Source organism: Manacus vitellinus, unplaced genomic scaffold (assembly GCF_001715985.3).
Source record: "Manacus vitellinus isolate BGI_N305 unplaced genomic scaffold, ASM171598v3 scaffold_2_pilon, whole genome shotgun sequence".
Lineage (NCBI taxonomy): Eukaryota > Metazoa > Chordata > Aves > Passeriformes > Pipridae > Manacus > Manacus vitellinus.
The window spans coordinates 7,600,398-7,621,173 of NW_021940208.1; the positions used below are offsets into that span (position 1 = coordinate 7,600,398).

Consider the following 20,776-nt stretch of genomic DNA (forward strand, 5'->3'; position numbering starts at 1 on the left):
AGGTGAGACCATGCCCGAGGGGGCAGGTGCTTCATGGAGTGACCCCTCATGGACACCAGCATAACAGCCCCAACAAACTGCAAATCCTTCAGTGGCCAGTTTCAGGACCCAGGTGAGGGAGAATAGATTTGAACTTTCAAGCAAATGGTCATGGATGAAATGAACTTTTATCCAAAGGTCACTTTCTTAACTGCCTATGTGACTGCCTATTATTTTTCATCACCCTTATACCTGAGCTCCTACAGATCTTTAAAAGATGATCTTTGAAGAGCTTAAACCTTACAAATCTCTAGTGATTCATGGTTTTGCAAGTCATTGCTAAGTCCCTCTCTGGCTTCCTTGTAGTCCCCCTTCAACTACTGGAAGGAATCCCTATGAATATGGGCATTTCTCCTTTCCCATGACAAAATGACACAGGTATCTTTGTTGCTGTCAGCTCATCCAACTCCAGTTTACAGAGAACTTCTCTCATGACTGCAGCTCAATGACTCTTATTCAGATGGGCTCCCATGTGTGTTGTGCTTGTTCTCTTTTTCTTTTTTAATCATCTGGCGTAGCCCCAGACACTTCCTGATAAATCATATCTAATGTCTGTCTTGTGGTTTTCTGATGTGAACAACAACAACAAAATAAAAAATCAAAGTGGTAAAAAGCAATATTAAAAACACATTTAGTGCAATCACACACTGGGGGGAAATGAAGAAAGCACTAAGCTCTACCTACTTCTCTACAACCACCTTGAAAGTTTGAAAGTTACATTGAAAACGCAGTGGGTTGTAGAGTGAAGCAGTAATGAGAATCAGAGGATTAAATAAAAAAACAATTAACAGTTTTATTCTTGACATGCTGTTTCCTGCTTTTGGTTTAATTTTATCTTTATCATTCAGGTATTTGCATAACTGCTTGACTAAGGTGTTAGTAGTATTACTCAGGGAAATTCAACATTTTGCTGGATTAGAGACATACATTTTTCAGTCCCCACTGATAACAATTACTGTTATTGTGGTTCCTGCTATTAAAAACTTTCCCTTTCAAGGTTTCTATGGGCTCATTTTTTCCCCCCTCTTACTTAAATTTTTAGATTCTTAACCTTATATTCTCTTTTATACCAATTCCTACCAATAGTCCTAAATCTTCCTATTTGACCTCTATCTCTGTTGCCTTCCACATGCTCCTTCTGAGGCTCCTACACCTGCAAACAGCAGTGGTAGCCATGATTCAGCAGCTACCTGGCCAACAAGGGCTGGACAACCATCTCACCAGGAGGAAAACAGCCGCCTCAGTGCTCCAAGCTGCAGAGAAAGTGGGAGGTGGGATTCATCCCTAGCTAGTGGCTAGACATAAAGCATTAATTTAATCTTCCGTATCATTTGCTCACAGCTGCTTCCAACTCTGCTTCTCCTTCTGACAATGTCTGAACTTCCCAGCAGATGGCATCTCCTCCCAACTTCTACCTGAGCTCACCATGTGCCCGAAGACAGAGCCTGCACCCACTTTCTTTTGAAACAACCAATTTTATATTCTATCTGTGTAGGAAACGTGCCCAAGGAAAGTGCTAACAGGAATGAATCTACACCATTACACATTCATTTTGCAGCTCCAGCTACTATGTTTCTCTCAATATTCAGACAATTATGGATTTTTCACTGCTGGAGAAGACCCAATGTTTATTTGCAGATCATCTCTAAAAAAACAACCAAAGAATGCAAATCATTTGCATCTATTACAACAGGAACTCTAACATGGAGTATAATCTATTATTTAGTAAATGAAAAGCAATAATAACAAGGTCAATAAGGCTGATGTAGGAGACCTTCCCTTCTTAAGCAACAGCTGGAGAACTGGGATGGTTGCAACCCTCAACCCTCAGCCAGATACTGCATAAACACATGCAGTAGGAGAACACGTTCTTATCCTTCTCTATGTAGCTGCATACTGTCTTTTCATTTCACCTCTGAGGACAATGTGAGCATGACTGAGTGACACCAAGACCTTTGTCCCAATGGTTTCATAAGTTTAGATAGGCAGGATTTGGATAAAGCTTCGATTGGCACAGCCATAGCAGTACTGTCAGCTCTTCACATCTATGGATCCACCTCCAACTGCTCCTCAGAGCCCAGTTCTCTTGTGGGTTGTGAAAGAAACAGGCATGTGGACAGGAGACAGAAAGTTGAGGAGAGGAGGTCTGGAGGAGGATGATGGGGGAAGCTTTTAGGAAAAATGTGAAGGATGTACTGATGGAATGCACTGCAGGAAAAATTTAGGACACTACCTCTTCTTGTAACACCATGCTGGCTAAGTCCAACCCTATTCTATCTATAGCTGGCATTGCTTCCCTGACCAGTGAAAACCAGTATACTGAAGGAATATAGATCTTTCCTTTTCAAACTTGGCTGTCATGGCTACCAAATGAACAAACAGAAACAATGCTACTGGGCTCATGTGACCACATGGAATTAACTATCACAACTCGGCCATGAAATGCTAACTGAGAATTCTTCATGAATAGTCCAAAGTTTAAAAACATGCTTCCAGATAAAATAAAGCAATGCAATTATCTGATGCAGGAATTTGCATTGATGGCCTACAAACAGAAAATGAGAGTAAGTATGTAGAGTAAATGAGCCATTTTCTCAGACCTAACTTTTGACACGATGGTTTCCCTGAAGGAAATTTGTTGAGATTACCAGTGAGTCACATTCAGCATTGGATTTAAGAAGTACATAAAAAACCAGACACAGAAATCATAGAAAACAAGAGGAGCTGCATCAATGATACATTTTTTTCCTGCATTAAGGCTAAAAAAGCTTACTCATATGAAATGTGATTAGCACTGGTACACTTCTTATATTTGTTTCATTTATTATCGTTATTAAACTGTACCACTTGTGTGCACACTGCTGCAAAGATGGTGATCTTAGAGTGCTTTCAGCTGCAAGTTGACCTAAGGCTTTTATAATCTGAAGTCTCCTTCTTGGAAAGGCAGACAGAGTCAAGCCAGAAACTGAAGATGAAAACTATATATATCCTTTAGTTCAAAATACTGTGTAAACAAAAACTGGACCTCTGTAGCATGCTTGTTGGTTTTCTGTTCAGTCACATTTCTAGGTAGTGAGTGAGATTTAATAACAGAACCTGTTCCTATTGCAATCACTGGTAATTTTTTTGGTTGAAGAGGGGCAGATAAACTGAAGTTGTGTGTTTTTGAAACTACCACCCTGTCATTTAACTGGAGTGGTAATTTCCTTTAACATTTTGGACATGAATTCCATTCCCAAAGAGAGAGCAGCCCATCAGCAAGGGCTGCTAATGCAACACGTGCCAGTTTCAAAGCATCCTTGGTGGTTCATTTAAAGCAGCAGTCTAAAATCCCCTGAATTTCTGGGGAAACTGTCCTGGTGGGGACTTTTTAAACATAACCTAAGCTATTATTTTAGTTCAAACATGCCTTTTTCTCTTCCTTAAATGCCCTGTTTGAATTTTAACTGCTCTCAAATTTCAGATTTCAAGCACATAGTAAATGGGCAGGAGGACATTCATTTGTTGGGCAATTTTTCCTTCCACAGGCAGTTTCGTGCCTTTGGTAAACACAGAGGGGAAGACTGGAGCACCATAGGACCTTTTTGATTCCCCAGGAGCACAGCAGGAGGTGGTGACCTGGCGCTTGGGTCCCTGAGGGGAAGGCAGCAGGGACCACCAGAAAGAGAGATATCTGGGAGGTTTAACACAGCTACGGTCCCCAGGACCCTGGGAAACAATCACAAGTTTTAAAAAGCTCTTGGTTTGGGCTTTTCTGGGACACCGAGAAGAATCCTGCTCTAGACTGGCACAAAACTGAGCAGCCCATGCAGGAGGCATGGTAGCAGGAGTCTCTAAATCCAAGGGATGCCAAACTCAAGTCAGAAGCTCAAGTGAGACAGCAGTTACTAAGCAAGGGATGCCAGCCATGGCCGAACTGAAGTCCTATCTGCTATTTATGCAAATATGTGGGGCCATATGATGGTCTCAGTTTCTTACTGAGGGAACAACTGAGAGCAGGGTGATGCAGAGCTGTGTGTGTGCATGTGTGCTGCTACTGGCACATGCTCAGCATCCTCCCCTCACCAGGAATGTCTTAGGAAGGTCTGGAGGGCTCAAGGAGGAAGGAACCCACCATAATTGCATTCTCATTTTTCCCCAGGCACTGGCTAAAATCCAAAGACACAGGTTTGCCTTCATTCGCAGATGTGGTGGAGACCATGGGGGATTTCAGTCTTGGACAACTAAGATCCCCTTCTGCCTATTCACTGTGAGTACAGGCTGCTCTGAGAAATGCCTTTGTGCTGGGCTTGTAAGGGCCAGCCTTAATTATTCCCGCTCCTCTTAAATCGTCTCTTTGTGCTACAGGCTCAGTCGTGATGATTTTTCATTTGAAGGGATTGCATCACATCAGACATGGGGCCATAAATCCCCCAGAATGGGCAAACTAGTGACAGCACTGGCCTGTTTTACAGCAGGAAAGTGTAAAGTTTATTGTCATTTTTAGAAGTGAAATGATTTTAAAGTGACATAATCTTAAAGCAAAAAAACCCCCACACCACTCTAAGAGCAACACTGCAGAAAGTTAATGTTTTCCCCAAACAAAGTGACCAGGTTATGGGAAGGGGTGGGAGTGGGTGTGTTGGTGGAAGTGGCCAAAGATGAATGAAAACAGGAAAGGAGAGTAGCTCTGATGTGGCTGTGATTGCCTGAACATCTTAACTCTTTGCTGTCCCTTTCTGACACTTTCGTGGCTTCGGGCTGCCTTGCCTCACAAAATAGTTTGACCCGGGAGTGTGCTCCATCTGTGAAAGGGATAGATGGGCCCATGGAGCTGCATCTTGGGGCACATCCCTCCCAGGCTGTCCCTTTCCTGAGGACAGCCAGCCATGGGCACATAAGAGGCCCTGGGATCAGGCTTTATTTTGACAAAACGTTTGGAAAGTACATACTGAGATTTGGTGGGAGGGATAGCAAAGCACAGCCCAAAGATCTGACTTGGCATTGTGCCCTGGTGCACTGTTTCGGATTTAGAGGGGGAGGATTTTTCCCACATGCTCTGCACTGGCTTTGCGCTGCTCCTCTGAAGCCAACTACCCCCACCCCACGCTGAGAGCTTCAAAAGTCCCAACTTGGGGTTTTGGTTCTCTTGTTGCCCGGCCATGCTGGATGGGAGCACCTCTTCTGTCCCATGGGATTTACTGAGCTACCAAAGTAGGGAAAGAAGTGGCCCAAGGAAAGGCAGGGGCACAGAGAACTGCCCCCTGCTCTTCATGCCCCAGTATCACCTTTAGTGGGGAAGTCATGTCCTTGACTGGAAAAGGATTCAAAGGCTTCCTTCTGCTCTGATAAAAGTTGTGTCCAATACAAAAAGCCCCTTTGTGATCATGACACCAGAGTAAAGCAGGACTGAATACATCCAAGGAACACGATGCCATCCTGAAAACGCAGACGGCAGCCCTGGAGGACAGCACATGGGTCAGTCTGAACAAGCAAAGCAAGGCTGTGAGGTCTGCAGGGAGCCCTGCAGCTCCAAGTCTCCCAAGTAGTATTTGAAGCTAATGGTTATCACAAAGGAGTCTGTACTCTGCATGTCTGGAGAGATGGAGCTCCGGCACAGAAATATTTGCAAAACCTGCTCTTGGGGACAGCCTATGCCAGCTGACCATGTAACTGCACTGTGGTCCTGCAAATCCAGCTCCTTGCTTGGTGCCCATTGCATCTGTTAGCAACATGTCCCAAAAACCAGCTTTCCTTATACACCCTGCCTCCAGTCCACAAGCGTTGGGTTGCATTGTCCATTCAAAGGGCTTATGAACACAGGTCCCTTCTCCGCAGTGCATCAGCCCCAGTGTCTCCAAAGGCTATGGCATCTTGTGAATCTAGCATAAGGCAGTGTATGTCTTCCCCAAAAGGCCCGACTTCCACACTCAGAGCAAGTGTTTCAGTAAGTTACAAGGGACGTTTCTGTTCAGACAAACGCTTTTCTGCAGCCAGCTGCAAATCCATCTCACAGTAATGTTTCTATTTCAGTAGGCAAGTCTATTATGTCAGAAACCGTCTAGCCACAATCATTCAGAACACAAAAGCAATCGCATAATCCCCTTACTCTGTGCGAGATAAGCAAAGCTCCAATAAATGGAGCACTTCTTCTCTTGTGGATTTAATCCCCCATTTGAGGTTTTTTTACTGTTATTATTATCCTTTCTAATCACCCAGGAGTAAGCAAGGATTTCAAATGAAAACTGCCCCTAAAGGTTTCCATCTTTATATACATGCACATATATATAACAAATATATATATATAACAAATGTGCATGTATATATACACACATATATATAATTTTGACTGTATATATCACTACATTCACTGGTAAGATTCACAAGAACTTCTTTTATTCTGATTCCACAAGCAGGATCCCTTCCCAGCAGAAATATGAAGTGCTGCAGCTTCGTGCCAGTGGTTTCGAGTTGCAGACTTTAAGCTTTCTCTGACCTTTGTACAGAATTTTAATTCTTTCTTTTCTTCCTTGCATTTCTAGCTCGAGGGTGATAAAGGAGACCTACTGACTCAATGAGGTCCCATCACCCCAAAAAGCAACTGAAAAGAATAAAATTTATGAACTTCAGAGGAATTTTCACCCAGCCAGCAAGGTAAGTAATAAAACAAACTTCATGGAAAATAATTCACCAGATTTCTTTTCTGTTTTGACAGTAAAAGGGGACACCAGCTCTTCTTCTTAAGTAACAGACATTTGCAACTGGGGAAAGACTTCATCTCCCCAGATTTGAACCAGGTCGTGGGCTTGAACAGCACCTGTCCCTGGTGGGACTCTGTGTCCGACACTCAGTAGCGAGTTTCTGGACTCTCTTGTCCTGGATGTAGGCCTGGGAGAAGGAAAAAGTAGTTTCATACCATTTCCTTTGGCCTGGAAAGAACTGTTTTCAGGATAAGTAGCAGATTGCTACTTCAAATGAGAAGCAAGATACAAGAATAAAAAGTCTGGACATGAGAGACTGAATCCAGTTTACAAGAAACTTTTGGTCATGAATGATTAAGTGAAAAGTTATTCCTCCCTGCCTGTACTAATGCCTCACAATTAATGAAGTATTTTAAAGGATACTTAAGAGATGATATATACGAAACAGATCTTACTGGGAATGCTTTGTGTTGGGCTCAGCCTTCAAAGCCCCAAATAGTTTTGCTTAGGCATACATGGCTGGCAGAGAGACTCTCCTCCCTCGTCACAGCAAAAGTATGAAAGAACAAAAGTAAAAAAATGCAAAACACTGAGAGCTGCACAGTGCCTGGGACCACTTCTGCTACTAAAAGCAGGAGTGCAAAATGAGGGTAAGCAAAACCAAATAATTCAAGCTGTTTCTCATAGCTTGGGACACACATAGATGCCAGAAAGGGCATGGCAATGGTAAAGAATTGCCCTAAGAAGAGCATCAGGCCATAGGCAGATGGTAGCAAGGGAATAACTTGGTGCTATTTAAGAAATTATTGTCCCCTTAACTTGATGCCACTTCAATGTTGGTTTTAATGAAGTGATTTTATTTGGCATTGCAGACTCCCAGAAGAGATCCTGGACTCCTGTTGTTACTAAATACTGGCTGAGAGGTCAGGCTGAAGATGTGCAAGTGCTATTTCAAAACTGAAAAGATATCAACCTCGAAATTTGGCTGAAGAGCAACTAATTTAAAGCTGATGAAGAGCAATCTTTGAAACTGTTCTGACTTATCTTGTAGCTTTCTACAGTTAAAAAGTGATAGCAAATTTTTGGGGGATAGATAACAAAAATGTTTTTGCAGCACTTTCCACTAAAGCAACATATGCATGAGTATTTCTGGTTATTGTATACACATGAAAAATCAAGGGCATGTCACAGTTTAAAAATAAGTCAAAGAACATGCAAAATTTTTAGTGCAGAGACTGCCATTTACTTTGTTGTTGAGTGCACTGAGGACAACACATCAGTAATTTGGCTTGCCTTTATCTGCTTTTACAATGGTAGTATGTACTTGGTGAAGTAATTATTTCAGTTACTGAAATAATTACTTCAAGTTATACAATGAACCAAAAAGTTCTGATGGTAGTTGAATTATTCTTAGGAGTAAAATATAGGTAAGTGTATAAATATTAGCCTGAAAATATTAATCACAAGCTTCCAGCCTATGTGCACTGATCCATGATTCAGTGATGTCAGTGGGAGAGATGAGTGTCTTGCCAGATTTTGGGCTGCTACAAAAATAAAAGTGCTACTGGTGTATGAATGAGGATGAAAATTTTGAAAGCGTCAAGCATATAGTTTTCAAATTATCAATGTTTTGTTGAGACATTGATATTTCAAAATGGTTTTTTTGTTGAGGATTTTTCTTTAGTAGATTTGGTGGGACTAAATTAAATGCTTAATATTGAAATGCAGAAAAAGTGCAGAGATAAATTTTAAATTCTAGTCCTAATAGAAATGATTGCTATATATTCAAGTTGCATCCATACTTCATAAACATTAGGAGAGCTCAGATATCATGGATGTTTCATTTGGTTTGATGACAGAATGAAGTCCTTCATTGAAACACGACTTTAAGAAAGTAGAATTATCATTAAATTCAGAAAGCAAGAGATTTTTTTCTCCTGTGCCAGAAATCTTTAATACAATTAAATGAATGAAATAAATATAATTAGAAAAATTATTTTATAGGACCAAAGTCACTGAAGTCACTGAAAGAGTTCCCATTGACTTCAATGAGCCTGTAGATTTAAGTGCTTTTAGTTGAATGAATTAAAAGCTTTCTGTTAAACTAAATTAAATAATTCACAAGGCAAATCCTACCCTTCAAAGGGACATACATAATGAGCAGAATTGCCTGAGCTTCACTTCTAACCGATTCTTCAAGGAGCTACTGGAAGCCTCTTCCTTCAAACTGTTAATTCAATGGATGCACAGCTTGAATTCTGCCATCCCTCCCCAGTGCACTGCCAGAGGTCTGGCATTAGCTGAGGAGGAACCATGAGACAATAACAGTGACAGGAAATGATAAGTGCTTTTTGTCTCCATCCCTCTTTTTGCCTCAAGGGCAAAACTTTTTATTGCAGCCAGGCAGTTTCACCTCTGCTATGTGCTGGCAACATACTCAGAGCAACTCCGCTGGGACCGCTTCCTAGTGCATGTAAGTAAGTGTACATAGCATGCACATGGCAAGCTCTGCAGAAATGAGAGGGAAAAAAGACTGCTGGCACCCACACCCATTCACATGTAGTAAAGCCAAAATGATAAGAGTAAGAAAATGAGTATAGGAATAAGGTTCATGCAAAATTGGCACCTACTAGACCAGCTTAATTCTTTGGTTAAATGAAATATGTTTTGGTTAGCAACAAATACAAGAGACAGATTAAATTGTGTGAAATACATTGCCATAGTCCCAGTTTAGCAAACCTGTTGGTTTAAATCTTGTTTTCTTACACTGGAAACAGACTGGAGTATTTGGCCCTTAGGCTTTTAATGCACACTCATGGCACATGGAGGAGACTGAACAGGACTTTCTTGGCATGAACCTCCTCAGATGACAAATCAACCAACCAGTTGCTTTATCATTAACAAAATAATTTACACGGCCCAAATCTAGCTATGGAGATTTTCTTGGGGAGGGAGCATAGAGCATCTTCCCACAGCACATCCCAGATAGTGATGCCTGCTGTGGTGAAAGGACACTTGGCCTCGGGTCAGGAAAACTCTGACTCCTGCTTTGCCCCACTGCTTTCTCTTTCAGCTTTGTTTCTGCCCCTCAAGACCATATCTCTGTTCTCAAAAAGGGCATAGGCTGGTTTAGGATTTACTAAGGGTTGGACTTGTCCCACAGTTTTCTTTTTTTTGAACAGTCTGTTGTTCTATCTGTGGGGTTTTTTAGAGCCATGCTTTTGTATAGCATCTGCTGTGAACACTCAGAGGGCTGGGCTCACATTTTCGTTCCATTGCAAAATCTCTCATTTGTGTCTTCCAGCTGCCAGGAATGTGAACACTACCTGTGGCCTGAAAGTCAGGCTGTGTTCTTCTAGCCTCTGCATCATTGCAGCAATAAAAACGTAGTTAGCTCTGCTGTTAGTGACCTAAGAGCCAGAGCGTGATCCAGTCAGTCCTCCCTGAGCTGTCAGTGCTATGTATTGCTAACAGGAAGAGGAAAAAAGAGTAAAAACTTGTTTGTCTTAGTGAAATAAGAAGCTATGACTCATAATGCACATCAGGGACCGACTAGTTGGTAAGAAGGTATCTTTTTCACTCCCTTCCTTTCTTTCCATAACCAGTGACACTTTGGTCTCAAAATGTGTATCACAATAGTGCTACATAGAGTCAAAGGCTTATTTTTTATGTTTTTCTCCAAAAACCTTACAAGCTGGAAGGCAAACAGAAATTTAGACAAGACAGATGTCAAGACAGATGTTAATTTTATTTTCCTGCTCCACTATTTTTACCTGCTTTTTTCTTCCTATGCTTCTGACACATCTGAGTCTAACTAGAAGGGAACTAGTTGTTCCTCTTTCCAGAGGTGACTGTATCATGTTTTGATAGAGACGTGCTGCCAAGAGCTGAAATTGAATTATGTTTCAACTTCAAGATTCCTGTCAGCTTGGATTACAGACCTTTTCTAGCTGAAGGAATCGATCAGTAGTCCAAAACCCTCTCTGAAGGGACTTCAGCGAAGTCTAAACCAATCATTTATCCACCCTTTCAGATTGTAGCTACTCAACATCAAAACTGGGATGACAGCCACCAGCAGCTCTGGATAAGCTTTTCAAAATCCCTCATTTTTGACTTTTGGCACCGCTGTCTTTGGAAAAGATGGAGATGGCAGGTGCACTGCTAAAATCAAGTTATTTGCATCTGACAGACAGCTGTCAAGTGAAGAGCTCTAGAAAACCTGACCTCCAGTTTAAGTAGCTTCAACAAAAAATGTGTCATCTGAGTTCTCATTTTCGCAACCTTTTAACTTGTAACAGCTCTCATTTCTTGCCCCTTCCATCATTCGCAGCTCTATAGAGCTGAATCATGCAGCACTCATTTGGTGTATTGGTCATGTGCCTGAGTCACATGGAGATGGCTCATAGCAGGACCCAGGTCGCAGAGACGGCTCATAGCACCATCTCAGGCCATGGTGTGGCTTCTGAGCAGGCTGCTGGAGCAGGCAAGCACTGGTAAATCTCCCACAGCAGAGCTTCTCTGTGGCTTGTTTTCTGTCCCAGACCCTCTGGTCCGCTGTGCATACAGCTCTTCAGGGATCACAAATCCATCCAAGAAGCTTTGACAGGTGTGGGCTCTTCTGAGATGCGGCAGAGGCCACCACAGTCCCTGAAATGGAGGTCTGCCTCCAGGGAGGCATGACACAGAAATTCATGAGACGCATGAGGGTGAAATTTGGACATCTCTGTGATAGTGTTGAGACGCTGTAAGTGCTGTGACCCCTCTGCCTGTATCGCTCCAGTGAGGAGTCCTGTAGTTTTGAGCAGGATTAGGTCCTAGGCAGGCATTTGGCATTCCATTGCACAGCTTCAGAAGCTGATAAACACTTCTGGAGATTTGGCTACGACCATGGATGCTGAGGGCTTGGGAAGACTAGCCACTTTTGCTGACTTGGATACATGTTAAGATACCTTCAAATCCCTCTATTGTGTATAAGAGGGGGTGGTACAACCAGGTAATGCTCCAAAGCTCCTTCAGAATTGCAGAAGGAGACCCAGGCTTGTCCACAGCAGGATGCTTCTTTTACAGCAGACACTCTGGCATTGCCCCCAGTGGAGGTTCACTGTATGCTGACAGGAGTCCTGATGGCAGCATTACTGCTGATGAGTGACAGAAATTACGCTGACAACAACACTTGTCTTACAGCATAGATGTATCCACCCCAGTGCTTCAGCCAGCTCTGTGACCAGGGAGAAGGAGAAGGAATGATGGTAAGTACACACTCTTGGGACTGCTGTGTTGGCCCCCATGGGACTCTGGGTCAGGCCACTGTGTATTTGAATTTCATGAGTCTGGGCTTTATTTACCCTGTGGCACACTGATATCACTCTGGGAGCATCAAGAGCTTTAAGACAAGGAGTGACTCTGATTTCTACAACTAATTGAATGCCCTTGTACATAGTTACTGTGGCAGCATTGATGAGGATCCAGCTAGGCACATATCTGAGTCATGGCTTTATGTCATGACACAAGAAGTTCAGATCACCTGTGTAAAGTTCTTGGGTTACAACCAGTAAGGAGATGGACAAATTTTCATCCTCTCTCTCTGCTTATGATAAGGAAAATATGCCTTTTCTCTAGTAAAAAGTGAAATTTCCCATTAGGAGAGGAGTTTTTTTGTGTGTGAGTATTTACTAGCTGTCAACTGTACAAGCTAATCAAATGCACTTTCATAACAAAAATTATTTTTTAATCGCATGAAAATTATAAATTTGCATGATGAATGAGGAATCACATTGCAAAAGAGACAGAACCTTCAAAACATCATTTTAGATCTCATCTTGCTCCAACTTCTTTTTTCTTGCATCTTCCATGAACTTAAGCTCTTCCATTTCCCCCCAAACACATGGTCACTGGGCCACAAGTGGCACCTGGTGCAGCTCCAGCTGGCTTTCTGCCATCTACATCTATGGGAGCAGAAACAGCCCTGTTTGTGACCATGTTTGAACACAAGAGACACAGTATAGGATAATTAGAAAAGTTTAACACATCACTCAATACTACAGAGTCATATAATCATTTAGGACATGGGAACAGTGTCAGTTCCTGATGTAAGGGCCTCAGTTGCAGATATGACAAGCTAGCTGTAAAGTAGGAGAAAACCCCACAGTGCAATCTATCTTCTTTTCTGAACCAAAACTGCCAGTAGGTACTCAACAAAATGTCCACCAGAACATGTAAAATTAACGCCTGCCATATCACACTAGAGTCCAGTGCTTTGACTGCACAGTTTCATTTCAGCTTTGTATAAAAATACATCCCAAAGGCCACCCCAACTGCTGCTGCAGCAGTACTGAACTAAAGGCAAAAAAGGATTTTTCCCATATCCTGCAAGCAAGGTAAGGACTTCTTTTTCCTCTCCAAGGACAATGTAGTCAGAGGAATGTTTAGGAGGGCTATACTCTTCTCACAGAAGCACCCTTCGTCCTTCATATCTGCTAAATCTAGTTTTCAGATGCCCAGGAGTCACAGATTACTTCTGAGGGAAAAAAGGTAACAAAGGAAAACAAGGTTTCTATTTGCTGTACTGGGTCTGTGGATTTCCTTGAAATAATGTGGATTCACCAGCTGGAAGAAGTTGAAGAGCAGTGTGCTGAGCAGCCTGCTGGAAAGCTAGAAGGTGGAGGAAAGTAATGGAAAAGAATTTCAGTTTTTAAAATTTTATCCCCCCTGAGCAATATCTGCCTCACCAGGCTAAACGTTTGCAAATGTATCTCTTCAGGATGTTCTTCTGCAATGAAATAGGAGAACAGAAATTTCCCTCATTCCTTACATCCATAGAAACTGCTGGTGAATCATAAGCAAAGTGGGTGGTAAAGGAAAGAAGACAGAAAGAGAAGAGAAGGAAATGTAACAGTCTGCTCTGGATCTGTTATCTGTGAGTAATAAGGGAAGTTATGGAGAAAAAACTGTTTATCCCTTGCAATTACTAAGTGTACCTTTCATCTTGATCACAAAACTTTGGTAATGAGATTATGCTATTTGGCTGTGAAAAACATCATTTTAGCTCTACAGTATCCTCTCCCCAAGGATTTATGCAAACATTGCCTCTAACATCAAACATGCATATTTTAATAAACTGTATTAGTCCGCCTTCCATTAAACTACAGTTCAAAACACCAGTGTTAATGAGTTCTCCCCATTTATGGCAAAAAAACATAGCTAGGAAAAAAATTACTTTTTGATGACAGGGGGGTTGAAACTATTTGTGTTTAACAAATCAAACAAAGCTAGTTTTATTTTTACATTCATTTCTACTGTGCAGCTTGGCGGATAAAGCTCAGTGCTGCCATCAGTGAAGGCTTCCTGATTTTCCCCTGTAGGTACCAGGCAGTTTGCCATGCTGTGCTGTGTGTGCAGGTTGAACTCGGCCCTGTCCTAGTGCCCTGCAAAGTGTAAGTTTCAGTGCAATGACTTCGGATTTGCACCCAGGTATAAGCAGGAGCAACACGCAAGTGTTGGAAGAAGCAAGCAGCAGTTTGGGGAATAGCTGCTGGCATGTGAGGGCAGGGACACCCAGTGGATCTGTTGGCCTCACCTTGTGCCAGGCTTGCTGCATCAGCTGCCAAGGGTGGAGCTGCTCCTCCATCCTTACAAACAAGCTGCCACAAATGCACCATCCTTCCTGCTATCTGCTCTGACTGCTCACAGCAGCTTCCTCCATTCCTTCCAAACTAGGATGCAGTCCCACAGGGGAGCTGAGGCATCTCATTTTTGGCAAAGAACCTCATTCCCATGAAAATAAGTGCAGCTTTTACAATACCATTTAATAACATGGCAACGATCTCATGCATTAGATTAATTTTCTTGCTGACATGATTTGAAAAATAAATACTGCCACAAAGCAAGCTTTCAAAAAGCAGAGTGGTTTGTCAAACTTGCCTTCTCCTCTGCGATGATGGTTTAAAAAATACTCAAACATACTTTTGCCTGCACTGTTTAGTATCACTGCAGACTATGCACCTTTCTGCAGTATACACCACACGATGTCACCCAGGAAAGATTTCTGAAAAGCAGCTTCAGTGTATGTGAGCAGGGCTGAGGCTGCACACATGCAAGCTTAGTCTTGGTTGCTACAGAATTGGGTGTGAAAACGTGAATAGAGCTGTACAACAGTGTAGCAGTAGGACAGAAGACAGGATGTGTGTGTGCGAAGTTTTGTCCTGGTCAAAGCGCACAGACAAAAGTGGAAAGAGCTCACACAGATAAAGATGAATGAAACTGCAACAGTCTAACTTGGGCTTAAAAGACTGCACCCACTGACCATGGTCCAGCTGCGGCTTGAAAGCAACCTGAGAAATACTAGGCTGACATGGTAATGTAGCCTATACCGGCTGCCCAGGGGTAAATTTCTTCTCTACCTTTGCCAGAGACCAAACTCTCGCTGCTGGTCGCTTAAAGGCCAGACTCTGCTCACAGGCTGGCCCCACAGCTGAGCTCATGCCTGCCTGTTCACCACCCTGATGGGGCATTGGGCATCCACCTCATCTGCCCTTGGCTCTCTAGAGTGGGGTGAGCCATGGCATCATTTCCCCACCGCTTCTGCCACCACCACACACGCCACCACTGCTCTTGGCACCTCCTGGGGGACAGAGTCACTCATTCTCTGGAGATCCCTGTCTCTCCTTTTACTAACGGGGATTATAAGCGTGAGAAGCATCATATTTAGATAAGTATTGTTCAGCGAGGCAGCTTGGAACCTAAGTGATTAGTAGGCAAAATTCTTCCTCCAGGCCTTTATTCCCTGAAATGCCAAAAAAGACCTTCCCTTGTGGAGATGAAAAAGCACTGCATTGAGGTTCCTACAGCGCCAAACCTTTCTGTCACCATCAGAGTGTACTGACAATTTTTAGTGATTTTTATATGTATGGCATATAAAATTAACAAACATAATTTATTGCCCTCTCGCACTGTAGCTGAATGTTTTACACAGAGGACCTATTCATCACTCTCTAACTAGTGCAAACAAATAGGGTTCCACAGTGTTGATTGATGGATATATTGGGTTTCTTTACTGCTGCTGCTGCTCATACTGATCTTGAATTAATAACTAGGAGTTTACTTTGTACATTGTTATGTTATTTTTAAAGAGCATTTGGAACACCTAAAGCCTGATTCTTATTAACACTAAGTCCTTGATACATGAAAGTGGTCTGAAGATATAATTAAATTTTTCTTCGATTAAAAGCTCTTTTCTGTGGTCATAATGATACAAAGGGGATCTCTGCCTCAATCAGAATCAGAGACAAAATTTTTTCTTAGGAAATTGCAATAGCAGGGAGGGGTAAACATTTTTGTTGTCACTATTTCCCCAGATCACCCTAGTAATCAGCAGAAGTCTTTTGAACATAATGTAAAAAGCAGACATTAGTATTATGGGGGCTTTACATACTTGGCTTGAAAAGGATCCTGCAATAATTAGTTTATAAATCTAATTTCCTTCATTTTTTTGCAAGAAACATTTGAAAGTGAACAAGACTAGTACCTTTACACTATTGCTTTTGGCTTCTCCATGAAATGCCATTCCAGTTTGGATCAGTTATAAATGGCTGAAAATCACCATTTCCCTTCTGTTGCTTGTGTTCCTTGGGACATTTGTGCTACCCCGTGAAAGCAGTCATTAAACTTGCCCTGAAGGCAGCAGCAGGAGGAGCACATATGGCAGTAGAAACTTCTGGGGGGTGCTAAACTCTCACAGAGCTCCCATCTTGGAAAAAACTCCTTCCAAGAGTCATGGCTCCCAATCACATCCCTGTGCCTGCTCTCAGAGCTGAAAAGCAAATAGCAGATCCACTGTCAAAAGCCCTGAGGCTGCTGGGCCAAAATGGGCCAGGTCAACTTGAAACCAGTCAAGTGAAAAAATACTGCTACAATGAGGGGCTGTAGGTTAGGTGATCCTAAACTTCTTTGGGGAAGACATGGCTGAGATTAATTCCCTCAAACAGGACACTATTTCAGGCATTCTTTGTATCAGTAGCAATCTTTTCTGCTGTGATGAAGCACCCTTATTTCTATGGCTCCAAACAGAATTGTGTGTTACAGTGGTCACCTTTAGAGTGATCAAGAGATGTTCAAAGACGGACTGTAGGAACAGAGCCTCTATATGCTGGGATTGTGTCCAGTATATCTTCCAAATTTAGGCATTTTGAGTGCAACTTTGCCTCTACATCATACTGTCTGACTGCCTTTCAGAAATTTTTCTTCTGAATTTGCCCAACTCCAGGTTTGATCCCATGCTTACTTTTGGTATCCACAATGTTGTGTAGCAAAGATGCCTGGAGAAAGTGCTCCCTGGTGTTAGGGATAAGATGCCACCTTCTTGCTTGTTTTGCTGCCTGATGATATCAGTAGGTGCCTACAACTTTCATGCTAGGAGACAGTGATTAATTCTTTTCCATTTGTCTTCCCCATGTCACTCATGATCTCTGTCTATATCTCCTCTCTCATATCCTCTCATGGTCTGAAAAGTCTCAGACTAATTGCAAGGAAGATGTTTCTTCCCTTCCATATGTTGCCTGAGATGGACACAGAGGTTGCTTGAGGTATAAACAACCAGCATCATTATCCCATATGTATATATATGTCTATGTGTGTGTGTGTGTGTGTGCTCCCCACTTCCATCACAGTGACTCCTGCTGTTCACGTTGCTGTTTTGAGCAAAACTGGTGAGGGTATTTCAGGTGAGTGTGGTCTTTGTTTCTTTCTCATTCAGTACAGAACTTGCCCTGTGTTTCTCACAGAAACTCAGTAGCACTCTGAATCAATGAACAAAAAGATAGACCTGAGTCTGTACAAAACAGGAGAAAAAAACCTGCTTTTCCCAATATTTCAGAGCATTGGTCTGAAAATTAAAATATTTAAATGTACCTTTTGTTTTTAACTATTGTTTATGGAATATAGCAATTATGAACCATATTTTGATTAACATTTCAGTTGCCCTCTGCATCATCACACATGAAAATATATTCACCTTTCTGTAAATAGACATATATAGACATCTATAAAGTAGTTGAGATGCAAATTCAGAAGCTTTGGTGTGAAATCAATTCCTCTCGTGATCTACATTTGAAGTGTAGCTCTTACCTTGCATCTATTTGCCATTTTGTGAAGTGCTAAGATGCTACTGTAGTGTACATGAGCTTATTTCCATCATACATGAGTATTGATACATACAGCCTCCTGCAGCATGGAATGTAAACCTATGAATTTTTAAAATGGTTTAAGCTATATATATTTAAATATTAATGAAATTAAATTCTGATCACTTTGGCTGGTGAAACCTCTAAATCTTTAAAAGGAAGTTTCCTGAAAATACTCTGACATTTGTAGGAATCTTTGCCTGTCTGAACTTTTAACAGGGGAGTACTTGGTCAAAACATTTTTATTTCAAAAATTTATAAAAACTGGAAAGTTTCTGGTAATTCTGAATCTAACCCTATTTTGGAGACTAAAATTAAAGATGTTTATGCATCTAAATAGATGGCCAGTTTTCACAAGAACTGATCTACTTCATCTCTCCTCAACTCAGTCACCTTGTACCAAGACACCTATTTAGAAGCACCACATATATTTCAAATGCTTTCACTTCACCAGCTGTGTTAGAAGAAAGTATTGATCTCACCATCTCAATTTTTAACCTTTACAGAACAGTTACTCACTTCACAGAACCTTTATGGATGAATTAGTGTGTAGAAAATAATTAGCATATATTACATAATTTCATTACTTCTATCACTGCTATCTCTGTTTCTGCTGATATTTGTGCATGAACTCAATTTGGTTTAGTTTTTGCTTGTAGCATTTGCATGGCTAAAATAACACAAAATCTGGGCATTCTCTGTCTTTTTTGTTCAGTAACATTTATAGCATAATTCCAGCTTCTGCGTTGTTTTGTTGCCACAAAAAGACCAGACATGTAAGAAAAATTTGGGAAAAGCACAATAATGACTATCCCAAATGTTTACTCGGGAGACAGAGAGACCAAAGGGCACCTTGGAAATGTCATTTGAGAGGACATGGGGTAGCAGCCGTTTGCTTGTTTCTTGCCCTGAGAGTAGCACACTGTGTTGTCCAGATCCATAGGCTCAAATGCAAACATCAAGACAAAGTTATCTAATTAGCAGCCTCAAAATTGCCTCTGGCTTTTCTATGTTGTTTTTGTCAGGCTTGGTTTTGCATAGGAGTCAGCTCTGTTTGAAAGACTATAATGAAGGTGATTAAAATGATTCATTAACATTGTGCCTGTTTGAGCAAACAATCCAAACATTTCTATATTCTCCGGTATCGAGCGCAGTGATCTTCACACAAATGTCCAAAGGTCTTTTAGCTTTTTTATTTTTTCCACAGCTTGACTTTAATTAATGTTTCATGTGCAAATTTATATACAATTACTGTGCCAACTGACTAGCTTTCAATTTGATTTGGATTTTTGGGAGGAGGAGAGGGAAAATATCCTCAGAGTTCATAACAGACCATACATTTAAATGAATACTACAAATAAATGCCTGTAAGTCTATCTGGTGTCTCTAGCCATACCATCTATTCCACTTTGCTTAGAAGTGGCCTCTACAGGTCCCCACTTGGTTCTTTCTAAAGAGAAAGGGACACATGAGGTGACAGTCAGAGGACTAGTTTGTATTTTGCTATGAAAGCAGAGTAAAAAAGGATTCCATTTTTAATCTGAGTGCCTTGCTATAATAAATCTAACATTTATTTTAAATTTCATCTTAAAAGCAGTTAGGTTTTTGGTACCAACACTCTCCTCAGGAAAGCCAAACGATTTCTCAAATTGGTGGGACTGTGCAGTTAATTTCCAGCCTAAATTTACTTATGGCCAATGTCAAAGGTGGTTACTAGATGCAGGGGTTGGAAAATTTGTTAGAAGAAAAACAGAGGTGGATATGTTAAAGCTATATGGTTTTTGGAAGAACATTCTCTAGATCTGCATAAATAATTTGGCTATGGACACGTAAGTCCTACCCCGCAGCTTTAAAAAGCGCAGCCACAATAGGGAGATGAATGCTTGTATCTCCACAACCCTATTTTCCTTAGTATTTTCAGATCACGAGTAGAACACTCCAGATAGCATTTCAGGAGGATTAAAAATCTGATTTTTTTTTTTTTTATGCAGTACTTATATATGTCTATGGAAAACCCTTCTGAAGAATGGCTCCAATGCTTCCTGCGGCCCTGGAGCTTTGCCCACCAAGAAGTGCTGCTTCTGAAAAGGGCAGCCTTGATAGCACTTTAAATATGAAACAAGATTTTGACAACACAGCTGTACTGTACTTAGCCCATGAACTAGCTTTCATATTTACCACAGAGCCCTGTAATTTGTGGACTGAGAGCTATTTACTTCTTTTAAAAATAAAACTCAGTAGTGAAAACCCTATGTGAAGAAGAGAAGATGCCAAAATCAAGGACTGTGGCATGCTTGGGTCTTCTGCATCAATGTGATGAGTGCTGCTACTTTCTTGTTGTGTTTAGCAGCCCACATGGATGTTTCTCAATGGTGTTTCAGCTACCCAGACTTGGGTGCTGAAGAGGAACGAGGGCTGAGAAAGGACAGTCAGTGTGCTGGAAGCACGAGAGCAGGGGTTAAAAGTAATGATAGGGCTGAGAGAAAGACAGCACAAGAGGACTTTGCATACTCCTTGTGACATAAGACTGGTATTGCACAACAGGCCAAGGAAGCCCTAGCCAAGACAAAAAAAGCCAGTTTGTATGCGGTTGCTAGGAATATGGTAGTGAAACAAGTGAGTTGGTCATGCAAACAACTTGTTCTACAGAAAGCAAACAAAGTGGAGAAAGTCTGGTAGAGTACAACAACTGTGACTGGAAATGAGACACCTGGATTCTTTTGGATTTGCTCTGGTTCAGTCAATGCAGCAGATAAACAGTTAATGCCATTACAGAACAAATGGCAACAATCAAAAACCAACAGGAAAAGGCCATCACTTGCCATAATGTGAGCAAAACTACTGCAGTGAACGTCCTCCCTGCTGGGAAGTGGCAACACC

General features: G+C 41.6%; 1 protein-coding gene across 1 annotated transcript in view; it reads right to left on the bottom strand.

The window, feature by feature from the left end:
- The window catches only part of MAML2 (mastermind like transcriptional coactivator 2), a 66,153-nt gene that overhangs the window by 32,375 nt on the left and 13,002 nt on the right, over positions 1 to 20,776 (bottom strand). The gene's annotated exons all lie outside the window — the stretch shown is intronic.